The sequence below is a fragment of the Eublepharis macularius genome, chromosome 1 (assembly GCF_028583425.1).
Source record: "Eublepharis macularius isolate TG4126 chromosome 1, MPM_Emac_v1.0, whole genome shotgun sequence".
Lineage (NCBI taxonomy): Eukaryota > Metazoa > Chordata > Lepidosauria > Squamata > Eublepharidae > Eublepharis > Eublepharis macularius.
The window spans coordinates 87479020-87497978 of NC_072790.1; the positions used below are offsets into that span (position 1 = coordinate 87479020).

At 42.0% G+C, this 18959-nt stretch overlaps 1 protein-coding gene across 5 annotated transcripts in view; it reads left to right on the forward strand.

Moving 5' to 3' along the window:
- The first annotated feature begins 14277 nt into the window (after positions 1–14277).
- MANEA (mannosidase endo-alpha) overlaps positions 14278–18959 on the forward strand; it is a 33105-nt gene continuing 28423 nt past the window's right edge. For 4 of the 5 annotated variants that reach the window (XM_054970519.1, XM_054970481.1, XM_054970509.1 and 1 more), the window contains exon 1: positions 14278–14400. The gene's annotated coding sequence lies outside the window, so the exon portion shown is untranslated. Of the gene's footprint in view, positions 14467–18959 lie in introns of all 5 variants that reach the window. The other variant, XM_054970491.1, reaches the window with a different exon arrangement.

An 18959-nucleotide genomic window follows, 5' to 3' on the forward strand; every position in this document is an offset into this window, starting at 1 on the left:
TTCTGTCCCCATCAGCTCCTGGAAGCATAAACAGAAGTTGTCTCCAGGAAGAAAGGGAATGCCTGCCTGGCTGGGCTGGGAGAAACAGGCTCCATTAGGGCTGCCAGGTTCTCTGCCTTGGCAGGAGATTCCCCCACCATCAGTCTCCGTCCCCCACCGCTGCTAATCTGGATGGCAGGGGAGAGAAAGGTGATCAGAGGCAGACTGGATCACACGGTATACAAGTTCCACAGGTGCCAATCACATCACTTCTGATTTAGAATGAAAGCTACAGTGTCTCATTGGGGACAATTCTCTAAGAATCAGCCCAAAACATAGTGAAAACTCTGTTTTGGATCTGCTGAGATGCCGTAGCTTCTGATTTAAACCAAAAGTGAGGTTACCAGGGGCCTGCAGAGTGCTTTGTGCACACAGGATTGGGGCCCCCCATGCTCTGCTTTTCATGTGGGGGGGGATGGCAACCCTAGGCTCCATCAAAGGCAAAGCTGTTTCCACCTATTCTGCCCCAAGTCTCCAGCTCCTGGAAGTATAAAGAGATGCTGTCTCTTGAAGTGTGGGGGGAGTACCTATGTGCCTGAGGAGAGAGTGGTCTCATCAACAGCGGAGCACTTATCATGTGCTCTGCCCTTTCTCCACCCTGCAGATAAATATGTTAACAGCTTCTAAATACTTATAAAGTAAAGTAGGTAACTTGTGTCTTGTGACGATTTTTGTTTTTATAGAACATCTCTGGGGGCTTTTTTGACATTGTAAGCTGCTTTGAAACCACTGTAAGCTGCTTTGAGTAGGGGAAAATGGGTTTAAAATGCCCAGATAAATAAATACAAGAAGTGTTTCTATTTGAAAATTCTTTATAGAAAGGAAATATTTTACCAAGAAAATGGTTAGCTAAATTCTTAAGTCCCACAAACAAATATTTTGTTGTTTCTATGCAATACAAAGAAATGCAATTCACCCAACTCATTTTTTCAGCTTTTATCATCAACATACAGTTCATACAGACAAAAACAACGACCGCTGTCTTGAACAAATTAAGCCAAGTTTTTTTTAAAAAAACCTCCTAGTTCCTGTGTAAAATACTGCCTACAATAAATGACACAAAATGTTGAAGATAAATGATGATGATTTTTTAGGGGGATGCTGTGACGTAATAAGCTACTTCCATGAGCTGTTAATTTCATGTCTTAATAGGGTAGAATGAAGACAGCAAAAAACTTTTGGAGAGGTGTTATTGCTCACTGTAAAGAATCAAGTAGGACATTGGAAGAAATGAATGCACAAACTGTGGACCAGTGCCTCTGGGCAAAGGGAACCAGGAACAAAGCATTATTCAAGGCCAATCTGCCCTGCTATTCTTTACATCTAAAGTAATTACATGCTGCTTTGTGTTTAGGACATGTTGTCCAATAACAATATCATACAAAAGTTACTACAGTGCAACAGGTTAATTATAGTTTATAAACAAACTTTTATTGAAAGGCATGAATTCAGGAGCAAGTTCATCCATAAGATGTGCCTCCAGTGTTCCCAGGAACCTCATCCTGTACAAACACCTGCCATAGTTTAGCAGAACACTCCATAATCCTGGACTATTAAGGCCAGTTTTAACTTTATCCTCTTTTATACCAGAAAAATGAACAATTAAAATATTGGTTTCTATTGTGCTGACTCTGCTTGCCTCCTTATTTAATGTCCCAGATCAGAGAATGGGCTCGAGGCAATGAGGCTTTTCTTATGACACTGACCAATATTCATTCAAGGCTCAACAGAACTCGCTGGCCCCTGAAAACGAGCTGTTGACAAAGAAATCGAAGTGGTGCTTTTCAATATTTATAATTTAATATGTATTCAGTTCTGACACCTAGTCGTGAACAGATGGAAATTAGAGGCCTTTTGAAACTGTAATTCATCAGTCTAGCTCATGAGCTATACTCTCCTCCTCTCTGCTTGCAATCACAAGCACAAATTGTTAGACAGTTATTTTCCAGTCCGACTAAGGTAAGACTGTCATTTGAACTCTGTACATGCATAACACGTGCATTATGCTCATCATACCAAGAAGGCTACCAAAAATTTTAAGTTGCATCATGGCTAGGAATATAGCCTTAATTTTCTAGTTATGGCAATGGAAATTGAAGGAATCCTACACAAGTAGATCTGAAACATTCTCATAAAATTATATTAAGAAGAACCACTTAAATTGGAGGAAGGCTTCAATCTTTACTGAGCAGTGTCAGGTCATAGTTAAATAGTTAATGAAGTCCAAATTAACAAATTCAACTCTGGGTTTTGCAGGAAGTTCTTAAGCTCATACAAAAACCAAACAAGAGGTTTATTCAGTCCAAACTATAGCTTTCATATTGTTTCACCCAAAAACAAACACTTTTTCTCAATATAACAAATTTTTAGTATTAATGCTGATAACCTATTCCTGTGTCAGAAGCAGATCCCTAACTGTAATTGCATGTCCCCCATTGGGGGACCAGCAAGGACTTGTGGGATGCATCTCATTACTTCTCCCCCATTATTTCCTCTTTCATTTCCCTGAACGCAACTATAGCCTCTCCTCTTTTTCAGCTTCCTTCTATCTTTCCCACCTACCAGCCAAGCTCACTGTCCCCCTCTTCAGCTTTTTGTCCTTCCCAGTTGCATGGTGCTGGCTACTAGGCAAGGCCCAGTTTTGCAGCGAGGGACCTGCAAGAACTTGCAGGGCATACCTGAATTTCCCCTGTATCCCCTGCCCCATTCTCTCTGTCCCTCCTCCTGCCAACCACCATATCCTCATCTTTCATTGCTTCCTTCTCTTCTTCCCACCTACCAACCTACCTGTTACCTGTCCCCCATCTTCAGCTATATTTATTGTTTATTTCATTTATACCCCACCTTACCCAAAGGAGCTTACATCAATTATTATCTCCTCCATTTTATACTCACAACAACCCACAGTGCAATCCTAAGCAGAGTTGCTGCCCACTGAAGACAATGGGCTTAGACTGGAGTAACTCTGCTTAGGTTTGTTGTGCCAGTGACGTAAGTTAGGCTGTTAATGTGTAATGGTCCATGGTCATTGAGTGAACTTCCATTGCAGAGTGATTATTTGAACCTGGGTCTCCCAGGTCATAGTCTGAAACTCTGACCACTACAGTATACTGGTTTTTGTGTTAAACAGTGGCAAGACTTGCTCTAGGTGAGTTATGTGAGTCAAGTGGTAGCAAGTCACCCAATGGTTGCTGCCTTCCTCCCTGAAAGGTGAAAACAGCCCTGGAAAAGGCCCTGTCCCCCACCCCTGTCTTTTATCAACAGAACCAAGGCTTGAAGGCTTATTGTGGTTGCCTAGCAATGGCCATATGAGGGCATTTCTTTTATAAAGCTACATATGCTGTTTCTATTATTTTGGGGGGGCTAACCCTTCCAATTTTTTTTTATTTCACATTTTTCTGCAGACCTGGGGTGTTTTTTGGGTTTGCAGAAAGATCTGTCTCCAGTCTCCAGATTTAAATATCCTCAGATTTGACCATGCTGAGAATCAGATATATTGGTTGTTGTGGGTTTTCCGGGCTGTATTGCCGTGGTCTTGGCATTGTAGTTCCTGACGTTTCGCCAGCAGCTGTGGCTGGCATCTCCAGAGGTGTAGCACCAAAAGACAGAGATCTCTCAGTGTCACAGTGTGGAAAAGATGTTGGCAGGTCATTTATATCTACTCAGGAGGGGTGGGGTTGAGCTGAGTCATCCTGTAAGAGTTTCCCAGGGTGTGGAATGCTAATGGCGGGAGGCTTCACTGTATCCTGAGGAGGTTCTTTTGCATATGGATTGGGGCTTGATGTGCTAATCTCTGCAGGGCTATTGTCGAGTATAGAGTGTTTTGTTAGCCTGGTGTTTTTCAGAACTGGAAACCATGCTCTGTTCATTCTTAAGGTTTCTTCTTTCCTGTTGAAGTTTTGCTTATGCTTGTGAATTTCAATGGCTTCCCTGTGCAGTCTGACAAAGTAGTTGGAAGTGTTGTCCAGTATTTTGGTGTCCTGGAATAAGATACTGTGCCCTGTTTGCGTTAGGCTATGTTCAGCCACTGCTGATTTTTCAGGTTGTCCAAGTCTGCAGTGTCTTTCATGTTCTTTTATTCTTGTCTGGATGCTACACTTTGTGGTCCCGATGTAAACTTGTCCACAGCTGCAGGGTATACGGTATACTCCTGCAGAGGTGAGGGGGTCTCTACTGTCTTTTGCTGATCGTAGCATCTGTTGTATTTTTCGGGTGGGTCTGAATACTGCTTAAAGGTTATGCTTTTTCATAAGCTTTCCCATCTGATCAGTAATTCCTTTGATATATGGCAAAAACACTTTTCCTGTAGGAGACTGTTTTTCCTTGGTTGTTTGATTCATCCTGGGTTTGATTGCTCTTCGGATTTCATTTCTGGAGTAGCCAGTTGCCTGAAGTGCGTGGTTTAGATGATTAATTTCCTCATTGAGAAAGTGCGGCTCACATATCCGTCTTGCACGATCCACTAATTGGCACCAGTATATTGTAAAAATGTTATACTACTATTCTGTAATGACTTTGGTTCTGGCAGCATGGGTACCATATAGTGTGAACCCACATTAAAGTGGTATGCATGTGAATAAAACCACAGGTTGTATTACTTTTACTCCCTAAAATGTGTATCTGCTAACATGGTTCTTGTGTTGGTATGTGTGTGTGTTTTTTTTTCTACAAAAGGTTAAGAGACTACAATAAAAAGAATGAAAGGGATATTCTAAAGCAAGTTACCAGGTCTGCTCCCATATCTACAGTCAGTCTCTCCAGAATAATAATAATGGCCTGCATTTTCTTTACATTCTCTCACTTCTTTCATCTGATAAGACATTGTCTCTTATTATTTCATTAACACTTTTATGCTAGGAATATTTAACGGCTTACAGCTATAACAGCTGAATATGTGTATGTCATTATAGCTGTTACAGTAATGTTACCCAAATAGGCAGTCTGCTAATTAGTTGGGGGAAATTAGCTTAACGGAGACAAAGTGAAAGGGGGTATCTGGGATTCTCCATCGATATTTATGGGGATTTTTCCCTTAAGAGAACTCTCAAAATAAACCAGCCAGATGTTCGGCCAGAAAGGTTTTTAATTAAAATAAAAATAAAAAGGTAAGCATACAATCACTAAGAGGAAATCAGAAATCAGAGAGGAGAGGGGAGAAAGGAATTTTTGGGAAGGCTATAATTGCCAATCTTGAAGACGGAGGTCCGCAGAAGCAGCAGTGAAATGAACAGCATTTCACTGAGAGAAGGCCCAGATGGATTTGGGAGTGTATGAACAGATCCAAAAGCCCCTAGGCTTGTACGTAAATTTCATAAACCCTACCTAGAAAAACCCAAACTCAATTAAGATGGGGGGCATTTTTAGGGAAGCAGTATGTCATATATGTCTGTCTACATAACTGCCATGAGTATTTTCTGTGTTCTGTGCTAGATAATGATTCTCTGAGAGTACACAAAGTTGCCTATTGATAGCCTGCTTGGCTGGGAGTTACTTATCTTGCAGGTGCCTATAGTGGTGTCTACTTTTGTTTTCACAGCCACCTGAGAGAGTGTCCTTGAAGGCCAACTGAGCCTGGGAACTGAAAATGACTTAATTTTTCCTTCTCTCCTCCGGTCCCTCTCCCTTCCTGTCTCGAAAGCCCTTCCTTCCCCTCCTGACCCCTTCGTGCCAGAATCTCAACCGTCCTTATCCCAAAGGCAGGAACTTTCCCTTTAACTGACCCTCCAAACTCCCATACATCATTTCTGCTAATGACCTTGTCTGAGTATGCTGATACTGATAGACCTCTGATAAAGTTACTTTAACTCATAACCTGGAGTGTGTGCAGTGGAGTACTATGGGGATCTAACTGCCAGAACCTCACACACACACACACACACACACACAAGAGAGAGAGAGGGAGAGAGAGAGAGAAGTGGCTAGGAATTCCAGATATAGGGCAAAATGCTCCCTGACATATTCATCCCCCAAACAATAACTTGATGGATTTTCCAGAGGTGGATAACAGGTGTAAATGGTGCTTGGTGACCCTGTGAGTACTGGATGGAAAAAAGCTACCAGGTTTGGTGAATAGTGTTAAGTGTTGCTTAATTAAGGTAAATGGGTGAGAGGAAGTGAGGCTGGGCATTGATGAAATTAGTCAAAAGTTCTTTGGGAGATCCATTGTCTTAAATTATCCATCTCTCCAGGGCATGAAGAAGGCCATTAGTCATTCAGTCACTCTGACTTATCTTCTACAATATTTTCCCAGCATCTTACCGGGCTGGCATTCATCTGGTTTCATTTTAGGCCGGGCAACTGCTCCTCAGCGAGAGGACAGATCGGACTGCTAGCAGTTACACTGACCAAAATGAAATTTCTTTTCAAGAGTCAGCAACCGCTGAAGTGAAAATTGCAATGTCTGATCATTAGCTAGCCCAATAAGACTGTCCTTTTTGTTCACAATAAATTAGCTGCAGAGTTTATGGATAGTCTAAACCTGGCTGCCACAATAGAGCTCATCCCCATCTCATCACGTAAAACAATAAAAGCTTCAGATAAATTAGACTTGCTTTCACAAGGCAGAGAGCTGTAAAGAAATTACAGCTTTAGCTGGCTAAATGTTGCACAACCTATAATGCAGAGATTTGAAGAACAACTAATGTTGCACAACCTATAATGCAGAGATTTGAAGAACAACTAATGTTGCACAACCTATAATGCAGAGATTTGAAGAAGTATATTATGTCTACAACAGCATCAAAGAATGGTAGGGTTTGTCAGGTCCCCTCACCCTCACAGCGAGAGGGGGGACCCAGCACTTACCTTCATGGTACTCCTGGGATGCTCCTCATGTGCATGTGATCCTGCACTAGCACAATGATGTCACTTCCAAGAAGTAACATCATCACGCAAACCTGGGGAGTGTATGTGTACTTCCCTGTAGGTCAATTTGGGCCCCAAATGGGCCCAATTTAGCCCATTTGGGACCCAAATTCACCCACTGCAAAGTGTGAGAGCACTCTCGGGGCAGCACAACGACATCAATGAAGTCATCGCACCAGGCCTGGGAGCATGTCCAGGAGGCCCATTCCCTGCCTTTCCCCCTGCTGGCCAGGTAAGCAGTGGGGGGGGATGGGAGTGGGAGATCCCCTACCCCCACCAGGGGAATGGGATCCCTAGAGGATAGGCAGTTCATTTCAGTTGATGTGCCATCTGAAACCTAATCCTCATATGCAGAAAAAGCACATGGTAGCATCTGCTTCTTACAACTGTACCACTTCACAGAGCAGAAGGGTGGGATTCCTTCCAATACTTGATCCATACACTATTTAGATTGACTTTTGGTCACTTCAGAAAATTTAGTGTTTTCTCTCTATCAGGAAAGCACAACACTACTGAAGCTTCTGTAACATGTTTTGAATTAATTTTCACCATAACTCACAAGACAAAATCACTTAATAAACATTTACTTTTTTAAAAGCATGGAACAGACATAATTATTGCATAGCACTATAGAAATAGCATTACTAATTACTAAGATCTTAGAAGTTTAGCAATTCAAACAATGTAAGCATTAATCTGATTAGGACTGTCTTATTCCTGAATTTTACCAGCTGGTAAATGATGTCCCAGGGAGTCAGTAATGAGTTCTTTGTCTTGTTACACCTGTTTTTCCCTTGGACCCACAATTTAATTTATACATTATATTCTCCATAACTCAACAAAAACCACTGTTATTATTCAGACAAAGAAAAAAATTCTGATGCATTCTTTGAATTTAAGATATAAAGTATTGCTACTCTGTTCAATAGAAAACAAATAATTTGACCATTCTGTTTACTTAGATTCCAGTAATCCTTTTAGATACTGTGCTTAACAACTGCAGCCAAGTAAAGTGTCTCCTTACTTAAGAGTAGGTCACAACTCTGTCAGCTTTAAGTCAAAGTTGAAAGCCAGTGATGGGAGCCATATACAAAGAGTACCCAAAGACTACCAGAGATCGCCTGTGGAATCCTTCTGATGAATACCATTACGTGGCACTCACATTATTCTATTTTTAGAGGCCACCAGAGGATGATCAGAGCAATAACATTAATACAAACTGGATTTTACAGCTCCATAACCTTTTACAAACATGTCTGCTTTGTACTCTCTGCTGAGTGGCTTGCTAACTATCATTTAATAAATAAGCAACATATAGACAACAGGTATACCTTTCCAGCAATTGCAGAGAAATCAGTAGGACCACCTACCAAATCACCAAGCGCACTGCAATAGGGATTTCTAATTCTCAGTTTTAGTAGATGTTTGTGTTTCCCTAAGTGCAGAGATCAAAAATCAATATACATTTCGCATTTAAAAAGCTGAGCATTAACACAATAGTAATATCACAATAGTAATATTTTCGCTTCTGTCCTTACTAAGACAGGGACAAGTGTGTGCCCCCACGATGGTTGGGAGTGGACAACAAGCCAAAGTGACATGCTACGGATCAGTAAATCTCCCCTTGGGGTTCAGTGCCTTTGAGAGGAGATCAGCAATAGAGTCCACCACTTAAACAGAACACAAGCTTATTGGTTCAGCAGACCTGTGTTTTGTTGAAAAGGAAACCATGTTGTATTCTTTCTGGTTTGCTCAGGTTGAACATTGCAATTAAAACAACACACTTCAACTTAGGGTTGGCCTACATGCTACAAAATAAAAGCTTTGTTGGTGAAGCATTGAAAAAAAGGAGGGGAATGATAAGAGCCTTGACTGGATTATTGTTTTGGGATACTGGAAGATGTTATGGATATGGGCTTTATCTCTTGAGTGCCAAAGTAAACAATGATTAATGAAAAAATGATGTGTACACTTTTTTCCCTTAACTAAAAAGCAGGGTGTCTGCACTATGTGACTGCCCCTGACCAAGGGAAATGTAGAAAAGTCCTGGAGGAAGGTAGACTGAAATCAGCATCCATTTCTGTTTACAGTCTGCCTGCTCTAAGGATGCTATTTTGGTGTCTTGAGGCCTATCCTCACTCTCCCATCCACTCCTCCTAGGTTTTCGGAATCTGAGGGTTGAGAGACTGAGAAGCCTGTGAGGGAGGATCATGTCTCTTCAACCTTCCTGGATTCTTGGATAGGTAGCTATGAAATTACATTAACTTGCTTTCTAGGAAAATGAGGTGTAATTAGAAGGGCAGGTAGGGATCCCATCCACCTAGTGGGGATGGTGGATCCCCCCCCCACTCCCATCCTCCATCCCCTGCCACTGCTTACCTGGCCAGTGAGGGGGGAAAGGCAGAATGTATAAGCCCGGGAGGCAAGAAACCTCCTGGGCAAGCATGCAGTGGGCGTGCTCCCAGTGGGTGAGACGACATCACTTCCTGAAGTGACATCATTGTGCCTGGTAGCGGGCATGCTCCTGCACTTTGCAGCAGCCAATTTTTGACCCCATCAGGCTGCACTGGTCCTGCACGAAGCACAGCAGCACATCCGCTGCCAGCACAAAGACATCACTTCCTGGAATTGACATAATCAGCACCAAGAACACGCATGTGCAAAGCACGCACGTTGGAAGGAGACTCAAGGTAAGTGCCAGGTCACCCCCCCCTCCTGCTGGGAGGGTATAGAGACCTGGCAATCCTAAAGACAGATGAATGACAATTAGTGATAACTTGCATTAAGCTTGCTATCATGTTGACGTTTTGTTTCAAAAGTATTTACAGGGCATACTAGTTTATGGTTTATAATGAGTCCTTTACTGGGGACTGGTTTAGAACTGTATTATAGACTTATTTGCTTATGCACTGTTTATGTTTTTGTAACCCATATGCTGAAGCAATATACATCTTTCTGGTGGTTTTTATAATCATGTAGTTTCCTATGTATTCATAATTATGCATATCATTGTTTGCTTTGGTAACTTCAGGATCCGATATGAGGTTCTTTTGAAAGACATCAGGCCACCGTAGCTGACACCTACTCTTGGCTCAAAACTCAGGAGCCACATATATAGATAAACAGATAACTTTCCAGTCCGCAAATGGATCTATGGCTCAGACTGGTCATTATACTTTACCTACCACAATTCACTGTTTGACTTTCCACAGTCAAAGCCAGTAAGAAAAATAACTGTGAAATGGTGGGATGGTTTACACATTAAAAGATGTTCTCTAAAAGAATATAATTAGTTTTATTGTCAATATAGCAAGTAGGTAAAGCCAAAGGGTAGTGAATAAAAAAGGTAGAGGATTGATACAGTTATGTGCAGAGATGGCTTTGACATGTACTTTGGATTTGCAAATGTTGACTCTATCTACACAAGAGCACTACCAAGGCACACGATTCTATGCATTCTAATGTCATCCTCTCCATTGTGTAAATACTACCTTATTTCTTGCAAAATATTGTTTGTATATCCTATTTAAGCAGTAATTGAAAATGTTTGATGATTCTTGGGAATGTGATAAAACAGCATTCAGTTAACTCTTTTTGATGTTAATACCAAATCAGTTAGAACATGATGATTATGTTGTACCGAAGCACTATAAAAGTAAATTGACATGCCATTTAAAACACATATAAATGAATTACATTTAGACAATTTTCGTAATTTCTTTCTCTGTGTGTATGTGTGTGTGTGATCTATTTCTTGTAAGCATTACGTAATTCATAGTCCATCTTTGAATATCATTATAACAGCAGATATCCCTGATTTTCTTAGGTGTCAAACTATCTTATGATCTTCTGGGGAAATATCAAAACCATTTCTTCCTTTTTAACAATTACATATTTAGCTGCCCTTCCTCCAGAAGCTTTGGAAGGAGTATGCAAAGTTATCTGATTTTAACCTTACCCAATTTATGACACAGATTATACCACAAGACTGCGACTGACCCAAAGTCCAGCCTTACCACTGTGATGGACGGGACGGGGCTTCTCAGCCTCATTGTGATGAGGGACAGGGTTGCTCTACCCAGCTTCTCTTTGGCAAGCACCTGGACAGGGCAACCCTGCCTGGCCTCAGCTCTCCCAGTGAACAGTGGAAAGAAGCCTTCCCAGCCTAGCAGTGGCAACAGACTGGGTCGCCTCCTGGCCTGGCCTTACCGCAACAAGGGATGGGACAGGTCTGTCCCATCCAACCAGCCTCATCTCATCCAGTGAGGTAAAGGCTTAGGCACCCTGCTCAGCCTCCACTAGCCCAGCAAAGAACAGGATGGAGCCACCCCACCTAGCCTTGCCGCTCCTGGAGAGGGATAGGGCTGGGCCACCCTGCCCAGCCTTACCTCTCTTGTTGAGGGATGGGATGAGGTTGCCCCACCCTGCCCTTCTTCCCCTTATCCTGCGGGGAACAGGACAGCACTGCTCTGAATAACTTCACCAATCCTGGTGAAGGACATGCCCTGCTTTGCTGTTGCAAGGGATGGGGGCTGCCGTACCCATCTCCCCTTGCACAGCAAAGGGCTGAATGGGGCCGCCTGCCCACCCTCACCTCACCCTGCCCAAATGCATTGTTCAGAAGTCCCCTGATTCCCAGGCTGGCCTGGTAGGAACTCCTTTAGGTAGCCGGGGCTGAGGTGACCTTGTGGCGAGGCTTTTATTTTCCTTTGCTTTACATTTTTTTGCTCTACTTTGTATTTGTTTCCTCTATTTTCTATAGACAAACTTGGGCAGTATTTTCACCTGAAATATGTTCTATGGACACAGCAGAGTAAATTATTCATCTTGTTCACAAAGCATTCATCCCAAACCATTGAAAAATTATTTGAAAAGCTTACTGCAAAAAAAACAAATTTTAAACATAAGATACATGTCAATGCCATGGTGTCTGAGTCCAGAGGTATAAAAAATAAAGTCTAATAGAAATGCTTGGAAACTCTCAGGCTTGGAGCTCTGAATAAGGAATCTTTGAGAAACCAGTAGGGCGAGGGAGGCATATCCACATTGTGCAGTTAATACCTGCTAAGTGTTTTCTCCCAGTAATCCTGGGAAATGTTAATCATTACCTTATTATAAATAAATATAAGAAGAATAAGAACATTAAGAACATTAATGTTATGAGAAGCAGGATTGCCAAATCCACTTTGGAAAATTCCTGGAGATTTAGCAGTAAAGCCTGAGGAGGGCAGGGTTTGGGGAGGGGAAGACCGTAGTGGGATATAATGCCACCCTCCAAAGCAGCCATTTTCTCCAGGAGAACTGATCTCTATCATCTGGATATCAGCTTTAATTCCAGATTTTCAGGTCTCACCACACAGTCCCAAATCATCTCCATAGCCACAAACTAAACCACAAAAAAATCATGCATTTCTGGGACCACCACAGAGCAAAAACATGGTTTCAAGGCACAGATCCCCATGAATTCGCAGATAGCTCAAAAAGACTGGCTGACCTTGCCCCCAAAGTATCATTTTTTTTAAGCTAACTCCTTTCTTATGCCACAGTGCCAGCTTCCATGCAGATGCCTGCATCCACTTTAGCTACCAAACTGCAGTTGGTTTTATGGGAACACCCACATGAACTCATGGTCTAATTGTTCTGCAGTTGTCCTTTCCCCATTTTTGATATGCTCTTTCCCAAACCTGTGACTATATAATTTCCTTCTCTTACCTCTTTCAGGCTGCAATTTCTCCTCCTCCCCAGGTCTTTTTAGGCTTAAAAAAAATCTAAAAATAGATACATGAATTGGAATAATACTCTATTGCCATAGTTCCTCAGAATGCCCAGCTTTCATGCGGAAAAACATTCTTGCCCCTTTTTGTATTAATACACCTTTCCCTTTATAACATCACATTGAAAAGGGTTACAGACTAAATAGAAGGAAGGAAAATGACTCCACTGTGGGTGTGACCTTGGATAATGCACATTTTCCCATCAAGGCCACATGAGTTGCCTCAAACAGGTCTGGGCAGGCAGGATACAAATTTTCTAATTAAATAAATTAAAAAGTTAGAATGCACTATCTCCCAAAACATCAGAAATCATCAGGTTTGGGAAAGAGCATATCAAAGATGGGGAAAGGACAACTGCAGCACAATTAGACCACGAATTCATGTGGGTGTTCCCAGAAAAAACCCAACTGCAGTTTGGAAGCTAAAATGGATACAAACATTTGCATGGAAGCAGGCACGGTGGCACAAGAGAGTAGTTAACTAAAGAAAATATGATGATTTGAGTCAATGTTTTTGGTTAAAGTGTCCACCCAACATAGGGTTGCCAGCTCCAAGTTGGGAAATTCCTGGAGATCTGGGGAGTGAAACCTGGAGAAACCTGGAGAAAGTGGGGTTTGGAGAGGGAAAGGACCTTGGCATGGCATAATTCCATTGAGTCCACCCCCCAAAAGTAGCCATTTTCTCCGGGTGAACTGATCTCTGTGGCCTGGAGACCAGTTGTAAGTCCAGGAGATCTCCAGCCACTACCTGGAGGCTGGCAACCCTAGCCCAACATCTATCTGCGAATTCTGAGGATCTGTGCCTTGAAACCATGTTTTTGCAACATGGCTGTCCCACAAAGTGGTGGATACATGATTTTTTGTGGTTCAGTCTTTGGCTATGGAGATACGTGACTGAGTGGTGATTCTGGGGTAAAAATCCTGAGGATAGATGAGACTGCATACCTTGGAAATACATTTTTGTACTGTGATATGCCATGAAGCAGGAGGGGTGTGTGTCATTTTCTTGGCGCCGCCTATTAGACTAAGCCACTATCTACAATATGACAAGTTTTAAAATTTTATTTCAGTGTAAAAATCATATGAATTCACGAGGCTCCACGCCTCGGACCTTGATGTCATCATAAATTTCTAGATTTTTTTAATGTTTTTTTTTTAATGTTTCAGTCTATGGACCGGGCTGTGATACGTGATTTGATGGTGGATTGGTGGATGTTCTATTTTAAAAACTATAGAATCCACGAGGATCCGTGTTTTACATTTTTCCCAAATAACACAAAACAGTGGGATGGGCTCTAAAGCTGAGCCAAAGCACACTTACTTGAAAGCAAGTCACATACCGATTAGGGCAGAACGTCAGTTTAAACGCACTTTACGGACAAAAGAAGAAACCAGCTTCCTAATATACAATCTCCAGCACTTCCCGCGCATCCTCTGCCCAAGAGACTTAAGGGACTTTCCGCCGCTTATAGTTAGGCTGCGCCACAGAAAGGTTAGCGTGAAGACATGCTACGGGCACCCGACTTCGCCGCGTGCTATTGCGCACGCGCACACCGAGCACGGGAAACGCAAGCTCAATAACAACACGGGGGAGCAAAGTCTGAAAAGAGGCGGATGAAGGCGTACCGCTGCCTCGTTTTCCTTGGCTGCTCCGTTCCTACCCCCTGGTTCCCCCCTCCCCGTCTCTGATTTTCCCGTCCCTACGGCGTCCTGCTCTGCTGGCGGTGAGTGCGGGAGGGGGCTGAGGTTCGAGACGTTCTTCCGAGCTCCCCCCTCTTTCTTGAATGATGGTAACTCACACGGCCGGGAGAGGGGGGGGGGCACATTTCCTCCGTGAGGTGAAGGGGCTGAGGTGCTGTGGGTTCCCTCGCTCGCGCTCCAGATTCGGCTGCAGCGTGGCGTTTAAGGCCGTTCTCCCCCAACTGACGCTTTGAGGGGGCTATGGAAATTGGAGGGGGGGCTGAGTGTATATTTGCTCGGAGCCAGCCCTTTCCACAAACCCCCTTCAGAGTCCACAAGCACAAGCTCGGGCAGTAAAAAGGGAGAGGGGCGATCTTTGAAGCCGGGGTGTGAGTGTCAGGTGTCTCCGTCCCTAAGTGCCCGGCATCCACTTAGTTATGTTGGCTCACAAATCTGCCAACCTGCCCTAACCGCCGCAGGCCTCTGGAGCTGGATAGATCGAGGGTGCTGGTTTCTTCCAGGTGTCAGAAACATATCGGGGTTAATGTTATGTGCATAGGTGTAAACTACGGGGTGGGGGTGGGGGGCTCGAGCCCCCCCCCGGATTTGGCCAGGGGGGGCTGAGCCCCCCCCCCCGGGCAACCGGTGAACTACATGGGGGCTGAGGGGTCAAGCCCCTTGAATTTGCCCAGGGGAGCAAGCGATGATAAACTCATATGAGGGACTCAGTTATAATGGCAGATGAAGCACAGGACTGTCCACCCTTCCTATTTATATTACAATTTCCATGATTCTTTGGGACTTTGTTCCTGTTTTTTGCTCTTATGTATTTCTGTGTTTTTTAAGAATTTATCATTTTAAAAAGGAGTTGCAGTTTACAATTTCCAAATAAATGCTACAGAAGAATTAAAAGACTCTGACGGAAGATATATGATTTTGAAAATCAGGCTCCTGGAAAGCAAGATTCACACACTAGGAACAATAAATGCACCAAACTGCAAGAGAAAAAATTTATGAAAATGTTTCCCAATCCTTTTTTGATTTTCAAGCAGGTAGTGATCTTTGGAGATATGAATGGGGTAATAGATCTAAAAAAAATGATAGGTGAAAAAAACCAAAGAAGGCAAACTTCCCAAAAATGTGTTTAATTATATGGAAATGTTACAATTGGAAGATACTTGGAGGATCAAAAATCTGAATACTGGAGACTATACTTTCTTTTCTGACAGACGTCAAACACATTCAAGGATTGATATATACTGGATATAAAAAAACCCTGAGTTGTTTATATTGTTTATTATATGTTTACTCTTTCATTTCTTTTGCTGTAATTATAATTGTGCTATCATTTTTATGTTCTCTGTTCTGCTTATATTTATAAAAATAAAGTTTATATAAAAAAGAATTTATACACTGCCTTAAAATGCCTATAGCTATGGCCAACACTAAGTAGCTTAGGCCTTAACCCTGGCTGGCTCCACCCACTTTCAATGTAGCAACTGTCAGATTGCAAGGCCTCTGTTGGACATAATTTAATCTTAATTGCTTGGCTCCAATTTACATTTTTAAAAAAACCAATGGCCCACAGAAACGCTCAGTCTACATTATAATTCCCCAAAAAGGGTACACCAAAGAGTGCAGCAACTATCAAACTATCGTATTAATTTCCAATGCAAGCAAAGTGATGCTCAAAATTCTAAACCAAAGATTCTTACCATATATGGAACAAGAAATGCCAGATTTCAAGCTGGATTCAGAAAAGGAAGAGGCACCAGAGATCATATTACGAATTTATGATGGCTAATGGAACATATCAGGGAATTTCAGAAGAACATCATCTTGTGTTTTATAGATTACAGCAAAGCTTTTGTCTGTATGGATCATGAAAAGCTATGGAGACTGATAAATCGGGGTGCCATAACATCTGATTGTTTTGATGCGCAACTTGTACTCTGGACGAGAGGCTGCTGGCAGGACAGAACATGGGGAAACAGAACAGTTTCCAGTTGGCAAAGGTGTCAGACAAGGATTCATATTATCTCTCTACCTATTCAACCTCTGTGCAGAGCATATCATAAAGAAAGCTGGATTAGATCTAGAAGGTGGAGTGAAAACTCATGGAAGGAACATTAACAGTTTGAGATATGCAGAAGACACCGCGTTACTGGCAGAAAATAGTGAAGACTTGAAACAACTACGGATGAAGGTTAACGGAGAAAACGTTAAAGCAGGATTACAACTGAATATGAAGAAGACGAAAGTAATGACTACTGAGGAATTACACAATTTTAAAGTTGAGAATGAGGAAATTGAAATTGTCAAAGATTTTCTAGTCCTTGGCTCAATCATCAACCAAAAGGGAGACTACAATGAAGAAATCAGAAAAAGATTGAGACTTGAAAGAGCAGCTGTGAAAGAGCTAGAGAAGATTCCTAAAAATAAAGATGTCTCTCTGGGAACCAACATCAAAGTAATCCAAAACTATGATATTCCCCATTACTACATATGGATATGAAAGTTGGAGAGTGAAGAAAACTGACAGGAAGAAAATGGATTAATTTGAAATGTGGTGCTGGAGGAGAGTTTTGCAGATACTATGGACAGCCAGAAAAACAAAAATGTGGATACTAGATCAAATCAAGACTGAATTCTCCCTAGAAGCTAAAATGACAAAACTGAGGCTATTGTACTTTGGTTACATCATGAGAAGACAAGATTCTCTGGAAAAGTCAATAATGCTAGGAAAAGAGGAAGACCCAAAATGAGATGGCTTGACTCAATAAAAGAAGTCACATCCTCCAGTTTGCAGGATCTGAGCAAGTCAGTTAATGATAGGATGTTTTGGAGGTCTTTCATTCATAGGGTCGCCATAGGTTGGAGGCAGTTTGATGGCACATAACAACAACAGGACTTCACTTCTCACGCTGTCCCTTTCCTCAGGTTTCAGAAGTGGAGAAACCAGAGAGTTAGAAAGATAGACAGGTCAGGGCATCTGTTTACTCCTTTACTGCCCTGAACTATCCTTTGATGTGTAGATTGTTAATCTCAGAACTTCCTGCTCAGGAATAGATCAGTAGATAGGAATTTTCTCTCCACTTTCCTATTAAAGTACGGAAATCCTATGATAAAGAACTCTTACTTCTTTTCTAAAACTAAGGCAAGTATAAGTTTGTTATTTTCTCTTTCTCTTTTACACTGACACCAGCCAGGATGCTCCAACCCCCCATCATCACGTTTTCTCTGCAATCAATGCTACTCTGTTAAGGAACAGTTTCTGTTCCTTTTAATAGGGAAAAATGACTATTTTACTTTTCAGTTACTTTATCATTACACTGTATTTTGGAAATGGAACACTGGGAAGGGGTAGACGTTCTGTTTCCTTGCTGAAATAGCTTTGTTTGTTTGCTTGCGTGCTGTTTTTGGGGGGGGAGGGGGCACTGGGTGTGGGAGAACAGTTAGTTTTTTCATGGTAGTGTGTGGGGGTGCTTCAGCCACTCCTAAGCTCCTCTTTCAATTTCCATTCCATTTTTAAATGGAGAGGTGGTATCTATTGCCGAAAAGGAGAATTCCTAAAATGGCAGTCTGAGGGCTGTCTCTCTGAAACAATGAGAAGGCCCATCTGCATGAAACAAGATTTGGTGGGGGGGGGGGGATGCAGATCAGAGGCCTTTTAAAAATTTCCTTTTGCCCTGTGTGCAGCCCGGAGAGAACATTTGCAAGGAATGTGCACTTAATTATATCATTTTGTTAATAATATGTTCTGAATGTCTTGAGTTTTTAAGGTGGCGTTTTTAAGCAGTGTGCTAAGAAAGCAAGGTATATACAATCCTAGGTAGTATAACTGTGAGTTTTCTTTGGGGTAGTGACTAGCACTGTTCTGAATTGCCTCAAAATGTGCTTGTACTCTCTTAGCGGATATGAGTTTGAAATGAGAAGAAGGAGATTGCTACTACTCTGAACTCTGTACATTGTTCAGAAATCGAGTGCACAGCAACTGTTTTGTATTCTGCCATGGTTCAAACTTCAACCACACATTTACCAAGGTCATAGATCCAGAGGAGTTAGCCGTGTTAGTCTGTAGTAGCAAAATAAAAAAGAGTCCAGTAGCACCTTTAAGACTAACCAATTTTATTGTAGCATAAACTTTTGAGAATCACGTGATTCTCGAAAGCTTATGCTACAATAAAATTGGTTAGTCTTAAAGGTGCTACTGGACTCTTTTTTACATTTACCAAGTGAAGGCATCTGCAATGCCACAATTTAGTAAATTTCAGTACTAAGTCACCCTTATGAATAAGGCAGAATCAAGACTCCTGTAAATTAACGTCCAGGAAAACTTAACAATTTTTCCCCTACAGGCTTTTCTGTGTTGACTTTCTTAGTGTCTAATTTGTGACCATTCGTTTCTCCTATACACATGGCATGTATATTTGTAGATCTTAAAGTGACTATCCTAAAAGTGAATTTCAAAAATAGGACACAGCGGGAGATTGCTGAGATAGCACTATAACCACTGGCCAACTCCCACCTTTTTCCTAGGTTTGGCCCAGCCCAGGGGGATTGTTAGGAGGGTCCTCATGGGTGCCTAGGTCCCCCTAAATTT